This window comes from Coenobita brevimanus, chromosome 24 (genome assembly GCF_032717465.1).
Source record: "Coenobita brevimanus isolate Jiangsu-jjx chromosome 24, ASM3271746v2, whole genome shotgun sequence".
Taxonomy (NCBI): Eukaryota; Metazoa; Arthropoda; class Malacostraca; order Decapoda; family Coenobitidae; genus Coenobita; species Coenobita brevimanus.
In genome coordinates this window covers 15,794,493-15,817,652 of record NC_136977.1, presented here as the reverse complement: position 1 = coordinate 15,817,652, position 23,160 = coordinate 15,794,493, and the positions used below count along the sequence as shown (strand labels likewise).

General features: G+C 51.8%; 1 long non-coding RNA gene across 1 annotated transcript in view; it reads left to right on the top strand.

Annotated features, from left to right (window-relative positions):
• LOC145393500 (uncharacterized) overlaps positions 1-23,160 on the top strand; it is a 145,669-nt gene that overhangs the window by 35,903 nt on the left and 86,606 nt on the right. The gene's annotated exons all lie outside the window — the stretch shown is intronic.

Below are 23,160 nucleotides of genomic sequence, written 5' to 3'. Positions count from 1 at the left end.
CTAAAGAAGTAATACGAGAAAGTGTTAGTTATATTCCCCCACTCCCGCTACCCGTAAATCCTGTACGACATTCCCTCGTCCCAGTATCTAGTGTAAGTGTAAACCAAGAATAGAATCAATTACCAAAGTCCCTTTGCTATTGGAAAACGTGTAATCCTCATTGTTAATCCTTGCCATTCTCCAGTATTACCATAACTCCCTCCTAGCCGTCACAAGTCACTCCCCGCACCCCCCCCTTCTCTCCCCCCCTTTGTGAGAATCCCCGCGCCTCACGCGCGCGCCTTTATTCACTGTACCCTGAATACACTAGCTTTGATTGGTTGGCATTAATATCAGATAAGCAAGTATCCTGTGAGATACACATGTCCTAGATAGGGGTTTTATATTGCTATATATTATGTTGTAATATCTGCTGATTTGTCCTGTGTCTGATTGTGGTAATATACGTGTAAAGGTTATTGCCTAGAGTTTTTGTGTCCTACCTCTCTTTATTGCACTAAGCTCCGGTCTCGAAAGAGGACCCCGCTCCACGTTAGGTGTTTTTGGAACGAGAAGTCGAGCCTATTTACACCTAGCATTACAATAACAGTAAACTTTTAAAACTATTTTGACCTCTTTAGCTTCGGACATTATTCCATATTTAAACTGGCTGCATATATTGGAGGTAGTTTAAAAATATAAATATATATGTAATGCTAGGTGTTTAAGACTCAACTTCTCGCTCCTAGAACACCTACACCGCGTTTTTGTCGTCCAAGCTGAGGGATCGGATTCGAAGCCATCTTCGGTGAAACCAAGCTGCCCCGTTTTTGTCGGCCAAAGTGATACGAAGCCGGCCCAAGCGTTTGTCACCGAAACCAAGACCGTCTTCGTATCTCACCCAAGCGTGGTCGGAAGCAGTCTTGGTGTAGCTTGGGGAGAGTGAGATTGGCCAGCAAGGACACATAAATGATAAATATAATGAAATTAGCATTATTTACATAAAATTAGGGTGCAGTTGGCTAATATTAACGACATATAGAGCCAGTTCAGCACAAATAATGGCTACATGTAAGTTGCATATTCGACAAAAGATCTTCTTCGGCGAACTCCTCTGTTTACTTGGTGATTGGCACATAATTTTTCTGTTCTACGTATCCTGGACTTTTTGCAGACAGAAACCAAGCGCCCCAAGACACGCTTCGAATCCAAAGCTCCAGCTTGGACGACAAAAACACGCCCTAACCTGAAGCGGGGTCCTCTTTCGAGACTGGGGCTTAGGACAAATAAGAGAGAAGCAGGACACAAAAACTTCAGGCAATAACCTTTACACGTCTATTACTTAGTCAGACAAGGGACAACAGCAGATGATACAGCACAATATTTGGTCAGTTACAAACTCTTATAAAGATTCTCAGTATCTCGCAGGATACTACAGTAGTATGTACTGTACAGTCAGGGAAAGTTCCGCATTACCCACTGTTCGGAGCATTGGTGGTCAACGAAGAGTCATGAAGCAGCAGCCAGACCCCACTTGTCTGGTAACTGTGAGTGGGTGGGAGGGTTTGGAGAGTTGCTCGCGTCACGGTATCAGTAGCCAATGATAATGTGTCCGACGTTTTCTCAAAGTGCAAAAGAGGTATGTTGTTTGTATGGTGTCACACTGTTCTCTGTCTACATTACTGAATATATGATACATGTTTACTGTCAAAGGTATGCTTCTTTGCCTTTGGTTCGATATTCGATAGGAGTGATAGTTACAGAGACTGATCTTATAATTAAGACTTCCCATGTCATTCTGTCAGGAAAACGAAAAAGTCTTAATTGCTCATATAGATTTTTTAAAAATTATTCTTTCACACTACCCTACACTCTAGTTCGAGATTAACCCCTTAACTGCGGGTGTCATTCCAGAACGACATTGCAAAAACTGGACCAAACCGCGGGTGTCATTCTGGAATGTTTGTGAATATTTTAAATACCGCACATTTTTCCGCGCACCAATTGTTTCAAGGGAGAGTAGCTATTAAGTTCTTTCACTCCAGCCGACCCCCACCTCCCTCCTCCCACCCCCCGGGCCCCCACCTCCCAGCCCCCGGGCCCCCCACCCCACCCCTGACCAAACACGCATCAGTATCTGTCCAGCTGTGTGAGTGACAACAGCGCTGATGTGGCAGTGAAGTGCGGGCAATTACAGTGCCTTTTACCTGCCGCAGTGAACACAGAGTGGGTGTTTATCATATGTGCAGTGTTCATATATGTTTATAGTATTATTATCAGAATGAGGTTGGCATTTGGTAATGGTGTGTGAGTGAAAAATAGTGATTTTAGATTGCTCACTTCTAATGGCACTGCCCATCCAGTGATAGTCAACGAAATCATGAAACCTACATCATTGCAAAGCCGAAGGTTAGTACTTTCTAATGGTACCTTATTTTTCGCTCTAGATTTATTCTGTGCAGAGTTATAAAGGTTTAAAGTTTGTTTACGTTTTGGCTGGAACCCCCGCGGGGGGGGCCAGTCGGGTCAAAACAATGCCCGCGGTTAAAGGGTTAATAATTACCAGAATAACTCTAGGAATGTTTGCAGGTGGATGTTTATAGTAGATGACAAGAGGATAAATAAATTTACAGAGTGTTTTGCTGAGTGTTTTTTAGGTCGACTTCTCGTCCCAAAAACACTAGCGACTGAGCGGGGTCCTTTTTCTGGACCGGAAGTAAAGCACCAACAAAGGAACAGGACATAAAAACCAGGCAGTATACCTAAAATGCCCGCCGCCGGACCACCCACCCCACCACCGGGCCGCCACCACACCACCACCCCAGGAGGACACAACGGGGGGGCTAGTGACCCAGGTGAAGAGGGTCACTCGTCCACTACTGACCTGTGCCCCTTTTCCCCACAACTGCCCCGACACCAGGTGACTGAAGAACAACAATGACCTTGCAGGCGGGACAACCTTCGCCAGCAGTGGAGTGGGACTGAACAGGATTCAGTCCCAAGTAACGTCTTGGTGATGGCCATAGTTACACCCTCAAGGGCAGGAGGCCCAAGGCTACGGCCTACAGTGAGCACCAGGGCGTCAGTGCCCTTAGCCACTTCAAGGGCAGGAGGCCCTAACGTGAGCACCAGGGTGTCAGTGCCCTTAGCCACTTCCAGGGCAGGAGGCCCTAATGTGTGCACCAGGGTGTCAGTACCCTTAGCCACTTCCAGGGCAGGAGGCCCTAACATGAGCACCAGGGTGTCAGTGCCCTTAGCCACTTCAAGGGCAGGAGGCCCTAACGTGAGCACCAGGGCGTCAGTGCCCTTAGCCACTCCCCGGGCAGGAAGCCCCAGGCTACGGCCAGAAGAGTGCGCAAGGGCGAGAGGCCCCTTAGCCACTCCAAGGGCAGGAGGCCCTAGCAGACAGCTAGAAGTGGGTCCCAGGGCGAGAAGACCTGGAGCCACGGCTGTAATAAACCCTGCGGAGAGAGTCGCCTCTGTGCTTCCCTCCCTGTATATAGGAGAGGACACGGTTTCCGTGGACACTCTGCCTATCTCGTTCCCCTGTGGGAACTGTTCATCACCACCTGGGAGTGTTGCCCCGGAGGTGTCGCCAGAGTGGTGGCAAAGTCCGAGACCGGACCTGCCTCCCACGCCTGGGAAATCTCTGTCTTTTACAGACACCAGACAGAGACGAGGCCGCAGTCTAACTCTGACAGCGTGTCCCCCAGCAGACGATCGCACCCCCAGGACCCCCAGGCGAGACCAGCAGACTACAGGCAAGGGCGATCCTGACTCCCTCACCCCGCGGAGCCGCAGACACCAGACCCGCCTCCTCCAGCTGTTTGGCCCCAGTCCCGAGGGCCACCTCTCAGGTCGAGGCCCCCAGACAGGAGGGCCTCCCTGCACCTCACTGACGACCAGGACCCGGGCAGTGACTCCCCTGCAGGTAGTGTGTTCCCTATTGCAGGCAGAGTCCCACTAAGGCCCTCTCCTCACACCTCGACGACAGAGTGTATCAAACCCAGGAAACACGGGTAAATAAGTGACGCCCCTTATACCGAGAATAAGCCAGGGGAAAAGAACAGTGAACAGTGACAGAGTGCGACTAATGTAAAACCAGTGACAATTGTTATTAATCCAAAAGAACTCCATACCCGGCAGAATAGAAAAGTACTTAGACCGCCAATCATAGAAAGTAGAGTAATTATAGCTGCCCCAGAATAAAAGCACTTTCAGTAATTGTGAATGAAGACCAGGGTGCGCGGGAGAATCTAAAGCCTGTGTAAAGTGCCGCCGCGAGTGTCGCGATCCGCACCTTGTCTTCTTTATAGTAGTATTTCCCTCATGGACTCTTAACCTTGTTTATTCCCCTTGTTCTCAAGTGCATTTATGTTTTGGCTTTAAATGAAATACGGGTATCTCCATATACATAACTAAAGACATTGGTATACATGTATAATATCATGTGTTAAGTGCAACTGTATTTTGTGATATCAAAATCTAACTCCGTGTCCCTGTATCCTGTATCTTAAATATCACTCTGTGTTATATTGTAACGGTTTAATTAAGGCAATAGATGTGTTAAGGTATACTGCCTGGTTTTTATGTCCTGTTCCTTTGTTGGTGCTTTACTTCCGGTCCGGAAAGAGGGCCCCGCTCAGTCGCTAGTGTTTTTAGGACGAGGAGTCGACCTAAAAACACTCAGCATAACAATACCTTAACACATCTATTGCCTTAATTCTACATCGTTACAATATAACAGAGTGATATTTAAGATCCAGGAGACAGGGACACAGAGTTAGACTTTGACATCACAAGATACAATTACACTTAACACACGATATGATACATGTACACCAATGTCCTGAATTATATATGTGGATACCCGTATTTCACTTAAAGGCAAAACATATACTCACTTGGAAACAAGGGGAATAAACAAGATTAAGAGTCCGTAGGGGAAATACTACTATAAATAAGACAGGGTGCGGATCGCGACACTTGACGCGGTCACTTAGTCGTGACGGCACTTCACACAGGCTTTTGATTCTCCTGCGCACCCTAGTCTCCATTCACAGTCACTGAAAGATCTTTTACTTGGGGCTTGTACAATTACTCTGAATTCTCTTACTGGGGGTTCAAGTAATTTTCTGTTCTGCCGGGTATGGAGTTCTTTTAGACTAATAGCAACTGTCACTGGTTTTACACTAGTCTTACTTGGTCACTGTTCACTGTTCTTTCCCCTGGTTTGTTCTCGGTACAAGGGGCGTCACTTATTTACCCGTGTTTCCTGGGTGGGGTACACTCTGTCATCGGGGCGTGAGGAGAGGGCCCTAGGAGGACTCTGCCTGCAAGGGGCAACACACTACCCTCAGGGGAGTCACTGCCCGGGTCCTGGTCGTTGGTGAAGTGCAGGGAGGCCCTCCTGTCTGGGGGACTTGACCTGAGAGGAGGCCCTTGTCTTGGGGCCTCGTTGGTGGGGTGCAGAGAGACCCTCCTGTCTGGGGGCCTCGACCTGAGAGGTGGCCCTCGGGACTGGGACCAAACAGCTGGAGGAGGCGGGCCTGTCGTCTACGGCTCTGCGGGGTGAGGGAGCCTGGGTTACCCTCGTCTGCAGTCGGCTGGTCATGCCTGGGGGTCCTGGGGTTGCGGTCATCTGCTGGGAGAAGCGCCGACAGGGTTGGGCTGCGGCCTCGTCTCCGTCTGGTGTCTGTAAAGAACAGAGATTTCCCAGGCGTGGGAGGTAGGCCCGGTTTTGGGCCTTGCCACCACTCTGGCGACACCTCCGGGCCAAAACACTCCCGGATGGTGACGAAGGGTTCCCACAGGGGGACGAGGTAAGAAAAGGATTCACGGAGTCCGTGTCCTCTCCAATATGCAGGGAGGGAAGCACAGAGGCGACTCTATCTCCTGGGTTTTCTACAGCCGTGGCTAAGGGTCCTCTCACCCTGGTGCCCACCTCTGGCTGTAGTCCTGGGCCTCCTGCCCTTGGAGTGGCTAAGGGCCCCCTCGCCCTGGCACACTCTTCTGGCCGTAGCCTTGGGCCTCTTGCCCTTGGAGTGGCTAAGGGCACAACCGCCCTGGTGCACACGTCTGGCCGTAGCCTTGGGCCTCCTGCCCTTGGAGTGGCCAAGGGCACAACTGCCCTGGTGCACACGTCAGGCCTTAGCCTTGGGCCTCCTGCCCTTGGAGTGGCTAAGGGCACAACCGCCCTGGTGCACACGTCAGGCCGTAGTCTTGGGCCTCCTGCCCTTGAGGTTGTAACAATGGCCGTCGCCAAGACATTACTTGGGACTGAAACTTGTTCAGTCCAACCTCAGTTCTGGCAATGGTTGTCCCGCCCGCAAGGTCGTTGACGTTTTCCGGTCACCTGGTGTCGGGGTAGTTGTGAGGAAAAGGGACTCAGGACAGTAGTGTCCCGGTGACCCTCTTGACCTGGGTCACTAGCCCCACCGTTGTGTCCTCCTGGGGTGGTGGTGTGGTAGCGGCCCGGTTGTGAGGTGGGGGGTGGCGGGGTGGGTGGTCCGGCGGCGGGGATTTTACCACCCTCCGTAGACACACCACCTTCTCCACCTCCTACGCCGGACCGACCACCCATCCTCCATCCGTCTCTCTCTCAACCCTTATCGGGACCCCAACCGCATCACCCACCACTGGACCAGCCTCCTACAATGCCTCACCCCAGCCCACCGGACATCCACCTCCACAACATACCACCTCCAGTCACGGGGTCGTGACTTTTTCACCACGGAGGGTGGTAAAATGCCAGCCGCCGGACCACCCCCCCCACCACCCCCCACCCCACCACTGGGCCGCTACCACACCACCACCCCAGGAGGACACAGCGGTGGGGCTAGTGACCCAGGTCAAGAGGGTCACCTGGTGTCGGGGTAGCTGCGGGGAAAAGGGACTTAGGACAGTAGTGTCCCAGTGACCCTCTTGACCTGGGTCACTAGCCCCACCGTTGTGTCCTCCTGGGGTGGTGGTGTGGTAGCGGCCCGGTGGTGGGGTGGGGGGTGGCGGGGTGGGTGGTCCGGTGGCGGGCATTTTACCACCCTCTGTGGTGAAAAAGTCACGACCCCGTGACTGGAGGTGGTATATTGTGGAGGTGGATGTCTGGTGGGCCCAGGTGAGGTGTTGTAGGAGGCTGGTCCAGTGGTGGGTGATGCGGTTGGGCTCCCGATAAGGGTTGAAAGAGAGACGGATGGAGGATGGGTGGTCGGTCCGGCGTAGGAGGCGGAGAAGGTGGTGTGTCTCCCAAATCCTGACAGGTGGGCGGTCGTGGGGTAGCCAGTGCACTCTGGTGACCTTCATCTCGGGGATTGGTGCCTGGTGAGGAGATAGAAGCTGAATGCTGGAGAGTGACGGGAGGTTGGTGCTTTTATGGGGGATGGGTCTGTGGGAGGAGCGTTTCACTTTGGGGAATTGGGATTTGGGAGGATTCCATCGTGCTTGGTGGAGAGGGAGGGTTATGGGGGAGGTGTTTGGGACAGGGGGGGGGGTTTGTGGTGGTGGGTGGCGGGGTGGGTGTGCACTGGGAGGTGGTGTTGGAGTGTATCTGGAGGGTGGGCGTGAAAGGCGTCCTGATCTGGTGGTGGTGGTAGTGAGTGTGGGTGTGGGTGGTGAGGGTGGTTGTGCACGTGGTGGTGGTGAGGGCGTGCGGCCGTTGGGGGGGGAGGCGGGTGGGGGTGCGGTTTGGCGCGTATAATGAGAATGGTCATGGGGAAGGGGGGGTGCGTTTGGTTGGGTGGTGTGGGGAGTTGTGTGTGTGCAGGTGATGGGGGGTGAGTGGTGAGCTGTGAGGAGGTGGTGGCGTGGGTCGGTGGTGGTGAGGTAGGCGGTGCAGGCAGTGTGGTGTGGGAGGTGGGAGGTGGACAGGTGGTAGGGAGGTGCGTGGTAGGCTGTGAGGCAGTGGTGGCGTTGGGCGGGGCTGGTGATGTAGGTGATGGAGGTGGTGTGTCGGGATCGGGTGTGGTGGGAGGTGGCGTGGTCGTCGGTGAGGTGGTGGGTGGGGGTGAGAAGGAGTAAGAGTAGAAGTCTGGGGGGTAATTCTCGGAAGGCTCAGTGTAGACAGGTGTGCGGGAAGGGGTGCGGGGCGCGCGGGTGTGAGGGTGGTCATTGTAGGGTGGGTGGAATGGTCGCACGTGGCGATTTCGGTACGTGCATTGCTGTCCTTGTTGGTTAATGATTACTTGATAGGGGTTAGGGACTCGGATTATTTTGAAGGGGCCAATGAACCGGGGGGAGGTCTTATTAGGGGCGGGGAGGTGTGCCACAACGACGAACTGGCCAGGTTTGTATGGGTTGGAGTGGTTGGTGTTGGGCATTAGGTCCTGTTTTGTTTGTAGGTGGTGGAGGCGGCGTTTGAGATGGGGGAGAGGGTCAGTAGTGGAGGGCGGGGTGGGTGGCTGGAGGTGGTGGCGGAGGGGTAGGAGGAGCGGGGTTTCCCTGAAAACTGACTCATGGGGTGTTATACCGTCCTCTCGTGGGCACGTGTTCAGGCCCCATTGGACGATCTTGACATGGGCAGGCCAATCGTCGTTCCCTGTTTGCATGACGCGTGTGCAGACCTGATTCATGAGGGAGCGATGGCTTCTCTCGCAGATGCTGTTACCTTGGGACCAGTAGGGGGATGAGTGGGAGATATGAAACCCGAATATTTTTGCCAGTTCTTCCCAGACTTTGCCCATGAATTCTGGGGCATTATCCGAGTGCAGTGCTTGGGGAATGCCAAAATATGGGAAGACGTGGCGAGTTAAGGGGTCAGCAACAGATACCGCACTGTGATCTTTGGTGGGGCATGCGACGATGAACTTGGAATACACATCCACGAATGTGATAATGTATTTGTACCCTGTTTTGGGCATGAGGGGGCTGACGATGTCAAGGGAAAACAATTGCCAAGGTACCTGAAGGGCCAGGTGTGCAAGTGATGTCCTTCCCCAAAGCACAGGCACGGCAGGATTGTATGATGTTCTTAGCAATGGTGGATGGGTTCGGTGTCCAGTACATATCACTGAAGACTTGTACGAGTTTCTTAGTCCCCAGGTGGATGCCATTGTTGGCGTGAAGGTGCAGCATAGTGTTGTGGGCGGTGGTGGGGCTTAGGACGATGTGGCCATTGGGGTCGAACAGGTGCTCGCCGTGAAGGTGGAGTTTGGTGAACGCGCTCGGCGGGATCCAGGTAGGGCGTTGTTTATTGTGCCACATTTGGATAAGGTCTGGTTCTGCGGAAATGGCATTGATGGGTAGACGGGAAAGGGCGTCGGCGTTTGTGTGGAGCTTGCCTGGTCGGTATGATATTTCAAAGTCGTATAGCTCGAGTGCTTCTCGCCATCGTATGAGTTGTGTGTTGGTGGTGTTGGACTGGCGTAACCACTGTAGGGATTGGTGGTCAGTAATGATAATCACGTGGGTGCCTGAGATATATGAATGGAAGTAATCGAGGGACCAGATAATTCCGAGGCACTTGTGTTTGGTGGCGCGTAATTCCTTTCCGCAGGATTTAGGGTGCGGCTGGCACAGGCGATGATATGTTCGCGGCCGTCTTGGACTTGGGCAAGGACAGCCCCTATGGCGATGAGTGAAACGTCGGTATATAGACGGAAGGGGAGGTTGTAATCTGGGAAGGCGACGACGGGGGCGGAGGTCAGCTTGGACTTGAGGGTGGTGAATGCAATTTTTCTTGGTTCTGTCCATATGAATGGTTCGCCTTTCTTTGTTAGGTCGTGTAAAGGTTTGGCAATGTCTGCAAAGCCTTTTATGAAACACCTGTCATATGAGGTTAGGCCTAGGAAGGCTCTGGTTTCGTGTACATCACGAGGTAGGGGGATGTCAGCGATTGCACGTAGCTTGTCGGGGTCAGGAGAGATGCCTTCTGCATTGATCAAGTGTCCTAGGAAGGAGACTGAACGTTCGGCCAAAACACATTTTGTGGGCTTGGGTTTGAGCCTGGCCTAGCGTATGCATTGGAACACCTGTTTGAGGCAGTGGAGGTGGTCGGCCCAGGTGTGGCTGAAGACGATGACGTCATCCAGGTTGGCCAAACAGGTTTCCCAGGTTAGCCCGCTCAGAACAGATTCCATGAGGCGGGAAAATGTGGCGGGGGCGTTGCAGAGTCTGAAGGGAAGGACGTTAAATTCGTAGTGCTTCCCATTCGATGTTGAGAAGGCGGTCTTGTGCTTGTCGTCTGGGTGGACGGGGACCTGCCAATAGCTTGACTGCAGGTCTAGGGTAGAGAACCATGTCGATCTGTGCAGGGAGTCAAGAGAGTCGTCAATCCTGGGTAGGGGTGTAGTGTCTTTGATCGTAACGTCGTTCACTCTGCGGTAATCGACGCAGAAACGCATGGTTCCATCGTTTTTTCGCACGAGTACAACAGGTGAGGACCACAGGCTAGTGGAGTTGGAGATGACACCGGCATCAAGCATATCCTGAACCTGCCGGTCTTCTTCTGCCCGTTGTTTGGGATTTTTTCGGCGTGATGGTTGGCAAATGGGAGGTCCAGTAGTATGTATCTCGTGGCTGAGATAAGTATTGTGGCCAAGGTCTGTTGGGCCGGAGGAGAATAGGTCCTGAAAGTCCAGGAGTAGTTGTCGGAGGCTGTTGGTTTGGGAAGTGGAGAGATGTGATGGTAGGTCAGGGAGAGTGGGGTGATTGGAGAGTGGTGCTTGGCATGGTTCGTCTTCTTCCGTGTCGCCAATGATGAGTCCTCGTGGTAGAGTTAGTGGTGTTGTGTCGAGGTTTGCGATACGGATTTGTTGGGCGTGGGGGGGGAGGAAGGTGGGGGACACTAAACAGGATGAGAGGGGTCTGGTGGGTATGGATGGTGAGAAAAGGACAGGTGTACCTGAGGGTCTGTTGAGTTTCACCCAAGCTTCGTGGTGAGGTGGAATGGTAATTGTGGACGCAATAGTGGCAGGGAAAGATGGAGAGGGGAGCAGTAGAAGTGGAGTGGGGGATGGGGATGGAGGGGGATGAAGTGAGGCATTGAGTGAGGTCGGGATGGGGTTACATGTACAGGTGGGTTGGGGCAGGTGAGTGTCCGGGGAGTGTGTGTGTGGTGGTGGTGTGGGGGAGGTGGTGTTCTTCGTTTTTCTTCTAGATTTTTTTTTTCCTTGCTGATGGATGCTTGGTTGGGGCGGGCTGGACTGAAGTGGAGGCGATGCTGATGACAATTGATGGTCGCGTGGAGTTTTTGGAGGAGGTCCAGCCCAAGGTATCCATCATATTGATTGCATGTGGAATCAAATATGATGAAGGGGTGGTTGGTGGACTCTCGTTGGTGAGTGCTGGTTTGAAGGGCCCGGGTTTCCCCACGGATGGGTAGGGGGCCATCTCTCGCGTCTACGAGGTTGGCTGAGGTGGGGAGGAGAGGGCCGAAAGCCGAGGTGTGGCGGGAGTAGAAATGGGAGTAGAGGCATGACCTGGCTGCTCCTGTGTCCACCAGTAGTCTCGCCTTGACCCCGTTCAGCCAAATCTTGTCATAGACTGGGGGTCTGTAGTTGTGTGAGGTGGCCCCCGCCACCGTGGGGAGGTGCAGGGGCAGGCCTAAAAATCCATCTGCTGAGGTTGGGCGTGGTCATCATGTTCCTCGTCGTCCGGTCCTGGGTAGGCTAGTGGCAGCGCGTCGTCTTCCGGGGCCTCATCGTCCAAGGAGGAGACCTTCTTACACCCTTGGTGAAAGTTCCTGCGCCTGCTTGCTTTGAGCTGCTCTCTTATGTCGTGCAGGGGGCAGGTGCGACTGCAGGCCGTGAACTCCCAAGGATTAATGGTGATGAGGTTGCCTTGCTCCCTGGGGTTGGGGCGTTTCTTCTGCGGGTAAGCCCTGGGCACAGTAGGAGGCGGCTCTGTAGGTGGCTGGTGAGGCGACGGCTTTGGTTTTGGTGGGGGGTTCTGGTTTGTGGGGAATCTTGTCACCGCATGAAGAGGTTGTGGTATGGGACGGGCAGCGAGGAGACGTCGGACGAGTTCCAGGTCCTGGTCCATGTCCCCTGAGGGATCATAGATGGAGAAATGCTCCCTGACTGTGCTAGGGAGAATCCTCAGCAGGGCATTAAATGTGTGAATATCCCGAGTATTTGTGGCTGCCTCGGGATAAGCGACACTGACGAGGCGCCAAGCCTGGACGAGTGTCGTCTAGGTTACCGTTGTAGGTGAAGGCATCGAGTTGAGAGAGAGTGACAACTCTGCCCATGGAAGGCATGAAAGCCTGTCTCACCATTTGTGAGAATTGGTCCCATGTCAGTTCTGGGACGATTTTTGGTGCGACAGTGGCGATTATTTTGCCCAGGTTAGGCAATGTGACTGCAATTTTTTCTTTGTCCGAGTCGAACCCTATGTCTAAGAGGGGTTTAACCATATCTAAATACACATCAATGTCACATTGGTCCGGGTTGAATTTCGGCAACTGAATGTGCGGTTTGGCTGCCATTGTGCAAGTTTCCCTTTTTCGTTCCTCCGTGCCTTTACTCGGATCCAGAACCACCGCTTGCCACCAGTGTTATGCTGAGTGTTTTTTAGACTGACTTCTCATCCCAAAAACACTAGCGACTGAGCGGGGTCCTCTTTCCGGACCAGAAGTAAAGCACCAACAAAGGAACAGGACATAAAAACCAGGCAGTATACCTTAACACATCTATTGCCTTAATTCTACACCGTTACAATATAACACAGAGTGATATTTAAGATACAGGAGACAGGGACACAGAGTTAGACTTTGACACCACAAGATACAGTTACACTTAACACACGATATGATACATGTACACCAATGTCCTGAATTATATATGTGGATACCCGTATTTCACTTAAAGGCAAAACATATACTCACTTGGAAACAAGGGGAATAAACAAGATTAAGAGTCTGTGGGGGAAATACTACTATAAATAAGACAGGGTGTGGATCGCGACACTTGATGCAGTCACTTAGTCGCGGCGGCACTTCACACAGGCTTCTGATTCTCCCACGCACCCTAGGCTCCGTTCACAGTCACTGAAAGTTCTTTTACTTGGGGCTTGTACAATTACTCTAAATTCTCTTACTGGGGGTTCAAGTAATTTTCTGTTCTGCCGGGTATGGAGTTCTTTTAGACTAATAGCAACTGTCACTGGTTTTACACTAGTCTTACTCGGTCACTGTTCACTGTTCTTTCCCCTGGTTTGTTCTCGGTACAAGGGGCGTCACTTATTTACCCGTGTTTCCTGGGTGGGGTACACTCTGTCGTCGGGGTGTGAGGAGAGGGCCCTAGGGGGACTCTGCCTGTAAGGGGCAACACACTACCCGCAGGGGAGTCACTGCCCGGGTCCTGGTCGTCGGTGAGGTGCAGGGAGGCCCTCCTGTCTGGGGGCCTCGACCTGAGAGGAGGCCCTTGTCTTGGGGCCTCGTTGGTGGGGTGCAGGGAGGCCCTCCTGTCCGAGGGCCTCGACCTGAGAGGTGGCCCTCACCTTGAGGCCTCGTTGGTGGGGTGCAGGGAGGCCCTCCTGTCTGGAGGCCTCGACCTGAGAGGTGGCCCTCGGGACTGGGACCAAACAGCTGGAGGAGGCGGGCCTGTCGTCTATGGCTCCACGGGGTGAGGGAGCCTGGGTTACCCTCGTCTGTAGTCGGCTGGTCATGCCTGGGGGTCCTGGGGTTGCGGTCGTCTGCTGGGAGAAGCGCTGACAGGGTTGGGCTGCAGCCTTGTCTCCGTCTGGTGTCTGTAAAGAACAGAGATTTCCCAGGCGTGGGAGGTAGGCCCGGTTTCGGGCCTTGCCACCACTCTGGCGACACCTCCAGGGCAACACTCCCGGATGGTGACGAAGGGTTCCCACAGGAGGACGAGGTAGGAAAAGGATTCACGGAGTCCGTGTCCTCTCCGATATGCAGGGAGGGAAGCACAGAGGCGACTCTGTCTCCTGGGTTTTCTACAGCCGTGGCTAAGGGTCCTTTCACCCTGGTGCCCACCTCTGGCTGTAGTCTTGGGCCTCCTGCCCTTGGAGTGGCTAAGGGCCCCCTCGCCCTGGCACACTCTTCTGGCCGTATCCTTGGGCCTCTTGCCCTTGGAGTGGCTAAGGGCACAACCGCCCTGGTGCACACGTCTGGCCGTAGCCTTGGGCCTCCTGCCCTTGGAGTGGCTAAGGGCACAACCGCCCTGGTGCCACGTCCGGCCGTAGCCTTGGGCCTCCTGCCCTTGGAGTGGCTAAGGGCACAACCGCCCTGGAGCACACGTCAGGCCGTAGCCTTGGGCCTCCTGCCCTTGGAGTGGCTAAGGGCACAACCGCCCTGGTGCACACGTCAGGCCGTAGCCTTGGGCCTCCTGCCCTTGAGGTTGTAACAATGGCTGTCACCAAGACGTTACTTGGGACTGAAACTTGTTCAGTCCCACCCCAATTCTGGCGATGGTTGTCCCGCCCGCAAGGTCGTTGACGTTTTCCGGTCACCTGGTGTTGGGGTAGTTGCGGGGAAAAGGGACTCAGGACAGTAGTGTCCCAGTGACCCTCTTGACCTGGGTCACTAGCCCCACTGTTGTGTCCTCCTGGGGTGGTGGTGTGGTAGCGGCCCGGTGGTGGGGTTGGGGGTAGCGGGGTGGGTGGTCCGGCGTCGGGCATTTTACAGAGAGAGAGAGAGAATAAAGTGGCTTTGTTTTCGAGTCGACACAAAATATAAATCTCTGTTATATCGTTACGGGTATCTCCTGGGGAAACGTCTCATGTTAAAGTCGAGAGGGAAGGAAAGCATTCAAACCTCTGTCCGAACCCAGCAAACATCCTTATCTTTCCTGACAATACTAATTCTACAGACATCTATGTAATTCTTTAAATAAAATGCATCTTACTCTCATCTATCCATACTAAAGTAACTCAAACACATCGTCCAAGTCATACATTGCAGACTTACACATGATTCCCACCCAACCTATTACCAAACCCTCTTGTGTCCCCAATCCCCCATCTCCCGCTCCTTCACACTCAGTTACCAGACACATGTCTTGCTGCTGCTTCACATTCACCTGTCTCACACCAGTGCTTTGAGAGGTGGGTAATGCGGAACTTTCCGTGACTGTACGTGGAATAACACTCAAGGTGTAGTGCACAGAATTAGTATAGCCCAGGGTCTCAGTGCACGTGGAGGAGCGAGCGATAGGGCTCACTAGGGGAGGGTGTAAGGCACTGGGGTCTAATTGTATTTATGGTGGTATGAGGTAGAGGTTAATGATAGCTTATATTTTCTAAGTGCAAAGGGTTATTTGTTAATTATCACCATACGGTCCAAGGTTGTTGCACGCATGGGGGGAGTTTAAGGTAAAGCTCATTGGGGGAGGTTTTAAGGCACTGGGGTCTAATTATGTTTATAGTGATTTGAAGTGGAGGGTATTGATAGTGTGTTCGATTTATTATTTTCTAAGAGCAAGGGACATTTGGATAAATTACTAATATAAGTTCCACGGTTTGGTCGTTACACTGATTATAACATGAAGGGAGTATACACGAGTGTTATGCTCTGTCACTTGGATTTTACAGGAATTATTCACTATTCTGCCCTGTTGTACATTAGGCCATTATTTCCCTGTCACGTAAACACTTGGCCTGGTGCTAGGAAAGTACACTATCACCTGTCACTGTTACACTGTGCTTAGGGCACAATCACTGTCTCACAAGTCACTGGCGGTGGGGGGACATGCCGGCGACAGTTCTGCTGGGGCAGGGGCTCCGCCAGGGGAAGTCGTGCCGAGAGGGCACTGGATGGCGTGCAGGGGCGGCTTCTCTCGTCTTGGGCTGCAGGTGGCGAAAGGGCCCGATTTCTCCGGGCTGGGAACAGGAGTATGGCCCCCAGGACTGGGGGCGAACAATTCCCTGAACCTTGTGGTCAGGTCTCGGCCGGAGGTGGAGGCTTTCCACTGTCGGGGCGTAGTGAGGTCCCGCCCGGGTGTTCTGGGGAGGGCCTGGAGTTCCCGAGGGCTGCGGCCCCCAGAGCCAGGCGGCGCCATCAGGGAGGGGCTGCGGCACCGGTCTGTGTCAGGGTCCGTCAGGTGGGTTTTCTCCAGGACCAGGCGTAGGGAGCAGAGGCCGGGGGAGGCGATAGGGCCTCTACAGCACTCTCCTACGTCCACTGCATCGGGGGTCAGGACACTCATCTCATGCTAGGGCGGCAGGGCTGCTCTTGACTACTTCCGGCCGTGAGTCCTGGCTACTGGCCGTGGCTTCCCAGGGGTGCGACCATAATGTGCTGAGGCCCGGCTACTGGCCATGGCCTGAGAGTGGGAGTATGTACCAGCGCATCTCGGGACGCCTTCGGAGCGGCTACCGGCCGTCTGACAAAGGCGGGAGCAGCTACAGGCTGACTCCTGCAGGAGGGGTGGGGAGCGGCTACAGGCTGACTTGAGGGCAACATCTTCAGAGTGGCTACCGGCCGTCTGACGAAGGCAGGAGCGACTACAGGCCGTCTTCTTCTGCTGGTATGAGGAGTGGCTACAGGCCAACTCGGGGGCACTACCGGCCGTCTGACGAAGGGGGGAGCGGTTACAGGCTGACTCCTGCAGGAGGGGTGGGGAGCGGCTACAGGCTGACTCGAGGGCAACATCTTCGGAGTGGCTACCGGCTGTCTGATGAAGGCAGGAGCAACTACAGGCCGTCTTCTTCTGCTGGTATGAGGAGCGGCTACAGGCCAACTCGGGGGCACTACCGGCCGTCTGACGAAGGGGGGAGCGGTTACAGGCTGACTCCTGCAGGAGGGGTGTGGAGCAGCTACTGGCCGACTCAGGGGCAATGCCTTCGGAGCAGCTACCAGCCGTCTGACGAAGGTGGGAGCGGCTACAGGCCAACCTCTGTAGGAGGGGTGTGGAGCGGCTACAGGCCGACTTGGGGGCGATGCCTTCGGAGTGGCTTCCGGCCGTCTGATGAAGGTGGGAGCGGCTACAGGCTGACTTCTTCAGGAGGGGGTGTGGAGCGGCTACCGGCCATCTCTGGAAGGACACCTTCTGATGAAGGCGGGAGCGGCTACCGGCTGTCTCCTGATTACGCTCAGGTCAGTGTTGGACCGATTCCTTTACGAGGGGCGGGCGGCTACTGGCCGTCCCAAGAGGGAAGACACCTTCAGAGAGGCTACTGGCACACTCCTGTAGAAGGCGGGAGTGGCTACAGGCCAACTACTGAGGGGCGCTGATCGGAGCTGGACAGACAGCTCCACCTCGAGATGGTTTGGTGGAACCTCGCCTGGAAGGTAGTGCCGGATTCCTGCTATGGTGACGGCGGGGTGGTTCCGGGTCATAGGGGCATATGGCCCTGGCTGGCTTGTGCCGTTGTCGCGCCAAGTCTCGGTGTGCTGCTGCTGCTTCTCCGTGGGGTCCTTGTGGGGGTGTCAGTGAGTTTCCAGGGGCACTACACTGAATCCCTGGTGGGGGGGATTGTGCATTCCTGGGGACACTATGCTGTATTTCAATATATATGTGTTATAATAAGAAAAGGTGTAGATTTACATCATTGGCGTCCAATTAGCAGCCGCTGTTATGCAGCATATTCTGGGTTCAACTCCTTGACACACATACGGGCACAGACCTGGGTTCTTTTATTCAGGACAGGGCTAGAGCATGCAAACAAGGGACAGGGCTCAAGCACAGGCTAACCAGTCTTGCACGTATATTACCTTACAAATGCAGTGGACTTTACACAATTAGTACATGAGGCAACACTATATATGGGACATAAGTATAGCGTATCTCAGCGCTATGTATCTAAGGGGACAAGTATTTCACAGAGTCATGACACTATAGATGACACAAGTATTACACAAGGATCTTGACGTTACAACTGGGGCACAAGTATTACAGTACACAGGGGTCGTAGGGCACAACATTACACAGTATATAACACACAGGGTCCATGATACTATAGAGGGGTCACAAGGATTACACAGAGGTCACGATATTATGGACGGGGCACAAATATAACACAGAGTGAAATAAAGGCCGTGGCAACCCAGGTCGCCACCACACCCCCAGGAGGAGACCATGGAAAGGGGTAGACAGAGTGCGGGGCATGTCCAGTCAATACGGAAGATAAGTTCACCCAGGCCGTGCGCCCCTATTCCCTGGAGTGAGCTCGACGAGACCACCCCAGTCTGAGTGCATTACCTTTTGGATGAGCTAGCCCTTGCCAGGATCAGGGTGGAGCTGACCCTTCAGCTCCAGGCAGCACCCCAGTGACAGCCAAAAGCCGCGCAAACCAAGAGACAGCCCATAGCTGCCCCAACCAAAGGGCCACGGCCTATAACTGGGCCCCAGTGACGGCCAAAAGCCACACACAAAAAAGGCCATGGCCTATAGCTGGGCCGCCAAAGAGGAGACAGCTCATAGCTGCTCCATCAGGTGCTGCCTACACCCCCTGTAGAAACTGTGATGGCCCAAACCCGCACTAGGGGAGAGACAAGTACTCCCTCTCTCCTTCTGCAGTTGCCTTGGAGGGCACGACACAGGCGATGGCCCATAGCCACACCTGTAGGCAGGAGATGGCACGTAGCCACTCCTTGTCTGCACGTCATCCTCCACATAGGACCTGTGATGGCCTACTGCCGCACCGACAGGCTAGCAACGGCCCATAGCCGTGATTTGTCTGCGTTCCCGTCAGGGAGTCGGGCCCCAGTGACAGCCCAAAGCTGCACCAACAATGAAGGGACGGCCCACGGCCGCCCTCCATCTGTTGCCCAAGGGAACCCAGCAACAGCCCGTAATCGCACCGGGAAGGGACACCAAAGTCCCTCACCCCTTGTGAATCCACAGTGCAAGGGCGACCTGTGGTCAGCCCTGCCTACCGGAATGAGTGCAGGCCGTTCCTCTGTTCACCCAGACCAAGGCAACCTCCAGGAGGAGGACTTCTGCCTCGAAGATTGGTGGAGAGGCCCAATGTTATCTCCGGGGCTCTTCTTCATCCAGTTGGCCCCTGAGGAGGACCTCCACCTGACGGACTCTGACCAGGAGTGAGGCCATGGCCCCAACCTGACAGCGACGCCACAGGAAGGAGACTGCAGCCAATGGGCCTCTGAAGGTGTCCCCAGGACCCCGGGGCGAGACTTCACCACTCCCCGATGAAGGCGAAGCCCTTCCTCCACCAGGCACCTAAGGAAGCGCTTCCAGGATCTGTTTGGCCTGAGTCCTAAGGGCCAGACCCCATACGCAGCCCCAACAGTGGGGGACCCTTTACCACGCCCAGCCCAAACTCTCAACGAGAGACGATGCCCCTGCGAATGGTCCCATGGCCGCAGGACGAAGGAACTCCTGAAGGGACTCTGCCTACCCCAGGCTGACGACTGTGAGTCCCCAGGCCTCCCCCTTCCCCTTTGCCCGATCAGTGACCTTACCTAACAATGATGGTGATACATGGCTCCTACAGACCAACAATGAGAGGCAAGGAGTGTGTGGTATAAGTGCAAAGTGGGATTCAGTAATTTTTTTTTTTTTCTTTAATAACAGAACAGAAAAGGAAAAACAAATTAATAAGAAAAAAAATAATCCATACGCTGGATTACTGGTGTCCTCTGTTCATAAAATATCTGTAACAGTTAGACTTGAACAGCTGTAGGTTGAAGTTTGGAGGGAAACAACTCTGGGGAGGCGAGTTCCAAAGAGACGCAGTTCGGGGAATGAAAGAATTCTGATAGGCAGAAGTTCTGCAATATGGCTGAGTGACATTCCAGTCGTGAGCGCTACCAGATGCCCGTGTAGCACGAGGGAAGGCATGGAGAGGTGGCACCATGGACGCAACTTCATGTGAGCATTTGCCATAAAAATATCTGTAAAATAATGCAAGGGAGACAACATTCCTTCTTACTTGTAGGGGAGGTAGTTTATTTGTAATGGCAGGATTGTTAATAATTCTAACAGCCTTGTTCTGAATTTTGTCTGGTTGTTTTAATGCAACCTCTCCACATCCATTCCACAAGGGTGAGCAATATTCAAGCTGAGAGTGCACATGACTCTTATAAATTATAGCTAACTGCTCGTCAGTGAAGAAGTTACGAACTCTGTACATTAATCCAAGTTTCTCTGAGGCGGTTTTAGCAAGTGATCTAACACGAGAGGTCCAGCTGAGGGCATTGTTAAGTGAGACGCCGAGAATTTCAATACTTTTGGAGATGGGAATATCAGTAGCACTGAAGGTAATATACGAATCTGACAATATCTGTCTATTCGTAAATTGTAGGCTATATATTTAGTTTTACTAGCATTAAATGAGACAAGGTTGTTTTGTCCCCATTCACTGATCGTAGGTAGGTCTTGATTTATGGAGATGGCTGTACTGAGTTGAGAAGCAGAGATATCAGACTTTGTAAATGGGTGTCTGAGTGTGAATGAACTATGTAGTGTTGAGTCATCTGTATATGAATGGATGGGATTATGAGTGACAAATAAGAGATCATTAATAATAACCGGAAACAGGGTTGGGGCCAGAACTAATCCCTGTGGCACGCTGGGGTTAATTGAGTGGAAATTGGAAAATACATCATCTACGTTTACTCTTATTTTCCTGTCACTGAGATATGAGATCAAAGGAACAAAAGACGTTAGTCCATAGCAAGGGAGTTAGGACAGCAGGGAACGGTGCCGTACTCTATCGAAAGCTATAGAAATATCAAGGGCTACTGCATGAGTTTCTCCATGTAGGTCAATTGATTGATGGATGGTATGAGTTAGGAGATGAGTATGTCAATGGTGGATCTTTCTTGGCGAAAACCATATTGTCTATCACTAATTAAATTGTTGGATTCAAGATGTTTAACAATGTGCTTACTAATTAAAGTTTCAAATACCTTACCATGAGAAGATGTGACTGCTATTGGTATGTAATCAGAGGGGTCAGAGGAACTTCCTTTCTCCGGAATTGGGTGGATATTGGCTTCTTTCCATGAATTTGGGAATGAAGAAGCACATATGCATAGTCTGAATAATATAGCTAGAACAGAGGCAAGTTCAGGGGAACACTTTTTCAAAACAATTGGTGGAATTCCATCTGGACCTGGACCTTTGTTGGTGGGTGAATTGTCTAGGATGGATTTTACGTATCTTGTCTGTATTTTAAGTGGAACAATTTCGGGAGAGTCAAGTTCTAGTACTGGGACGTTCTGGCTGGGATAGTCTTTGGTAGAATTTCTGGCAAATGTACTGGCAAAAATATCTGCTTTCGCACGTGGGTCATTTGAAGATTTCAGTGGGGGAATGGATGATGATTTGTTAAAGTTATTATTGAAAGAATTAAGAGTTGACCAGAATATTTTATTTTCTCTAGGGTTGTTAAGTAGTTTTGACGCTTGCATTTGAAGAAAGTTTGATTTAGCTAGATTTATTACATCTTTTGCATGATTTCTAGCAATTTTAAATTGAGAATGATTCAGATGTTTTTTATTTTAAGTAAGAGTTATATGCTAATGACTTTTGGGCTGTTGCACTGGCACAGTTGCCATCAAACCATTTTGGAGAGTTCGATCTTTTAGTAAACTGTTGACTTGATATGAATAAATCCATACCAGCTAGTATTAAGTCCAAATGTGGGACTCGGTAGAATTGGGATCACTAGAGAAGAAAGAGTGCCATGGAATGTCAGCAAGATAATTTCTAAATCCATCTCAGTTTGCCCTATCAAAGTGCCATCGGGTCACCCTGACGGGTTCAGAACGGGGAGGTGTGTGGGGGGGGGTAACTAATGAGGCTTTGATGAGATTGTGGTCAGAGGATCCAAGTGGTGACAGTACCTCTATCCTTATTAATCTGGATTATTTGTCAAGAATAAATCCAAGAGATGGGCATTATGGTCAGGATTATCAGGTATTCTGGTTGGTTGCTCTACCAGCTGAGTGAGATTAGAAGATTCTGCAAACATCTCGCACTCAAGACCAGCGTCATCAGTCCTGGCAGAATGCAATAACCATTCAACATTATGTGAGTTAAAATCACCCAAAACGGTAATTTCGGTGCTAAGGGCAAGGTTAAGGTTACTCAACTGTGTGGATATGGAATCAAATACACTGGGTTCCGAAGTAGCATTGGAGGAGCGATAGACTACACAGATATATTTGGTAATTGTTATGCTGGGTGTTTTTACTCCGACCTCTCGTCCTAGAGACACCAGCAACTGAGCAGGGTCGTCTTTCTAGACCGGAAGTAGAACACTCACAAAGGAACAGGGCATAAAAACTCGGCAGTATACCTTAACACATCTTTTGTCTTAATCCAAACTCCTTACAATACATAAAGATAAACTGAATATGGAAGGGGCAAAGTGACAGAGTTACTACTATTGATACAATGTGTCCATAAGTAAAGTATTGATGGGGTCAGTGTACAACTTCTTCAATACACACATATATGACAGGTCACAAGGGCACAATATAGGTGTTAGAGTTAATGCACAATTGCCATTTAATACACACGTCAGGATACGTTACATGTGGATGGAGCGAAGCTGTCACGAACTTGCGCGAGCGTATTTGTAGGTTCGTACCTTTTTGTTCAGGGTGAAAACCGCGAATTTTAGTGGAATTCTCAATGTGTATCGCTCAGTTTAATCGTCCACGTATTCACTCGATTGGGACGGTTTTCAGAACATTTTTCACTGTTTCATAAGTGATGGTCCTTGCGCGCAACATTAGCACCTTCGCTGAGTGATTTATTGTGGGTGTGTATCGCTCACTTTATTTTTGTTGACCGTTGGAGCAAGCACGGCCATCCCTCGCCCCCTTCCATAATTCAAACTTAGTCAGGATTAGAGCGTCGTGAGAGCATGTTCGTTGGCCCAGCGTGGAGCAGTGCCGCCGTTGTACAGCAAGTTCCTGAATCTCCACCTAGTGTGAATCGGCAAGAGGTTTAGCGTGTGTGCAGTGTCCGTCCTACGCACCGACGCCTAGTCATTCCGCTTAGCCCTCTCTACTGACCAGTATTTCTTTTCGTTTTTCCTAGGTTTAAGTTTAGCTTTTGAGTGAGTGTATTCTTATTATTTTGAATTCATTTTGAGACTTATTTAACGTACATTTATTTCATTGTAATTAATAAATTTTACAGTTCTTTTCCTTTGAGCTTAATGTATAGTTAAACTCGTGTTTTATTTCTCCACATTAAGCTCATTCTAGTTGCTGCTCCTAGTTTGCCTAAATGCTTTACATTATTCATAACTGGTACTTAGGCCAGTCCTTTTGTATTAAGCTTAAATCCGTTGTGCCAACCAGGAGTTTAT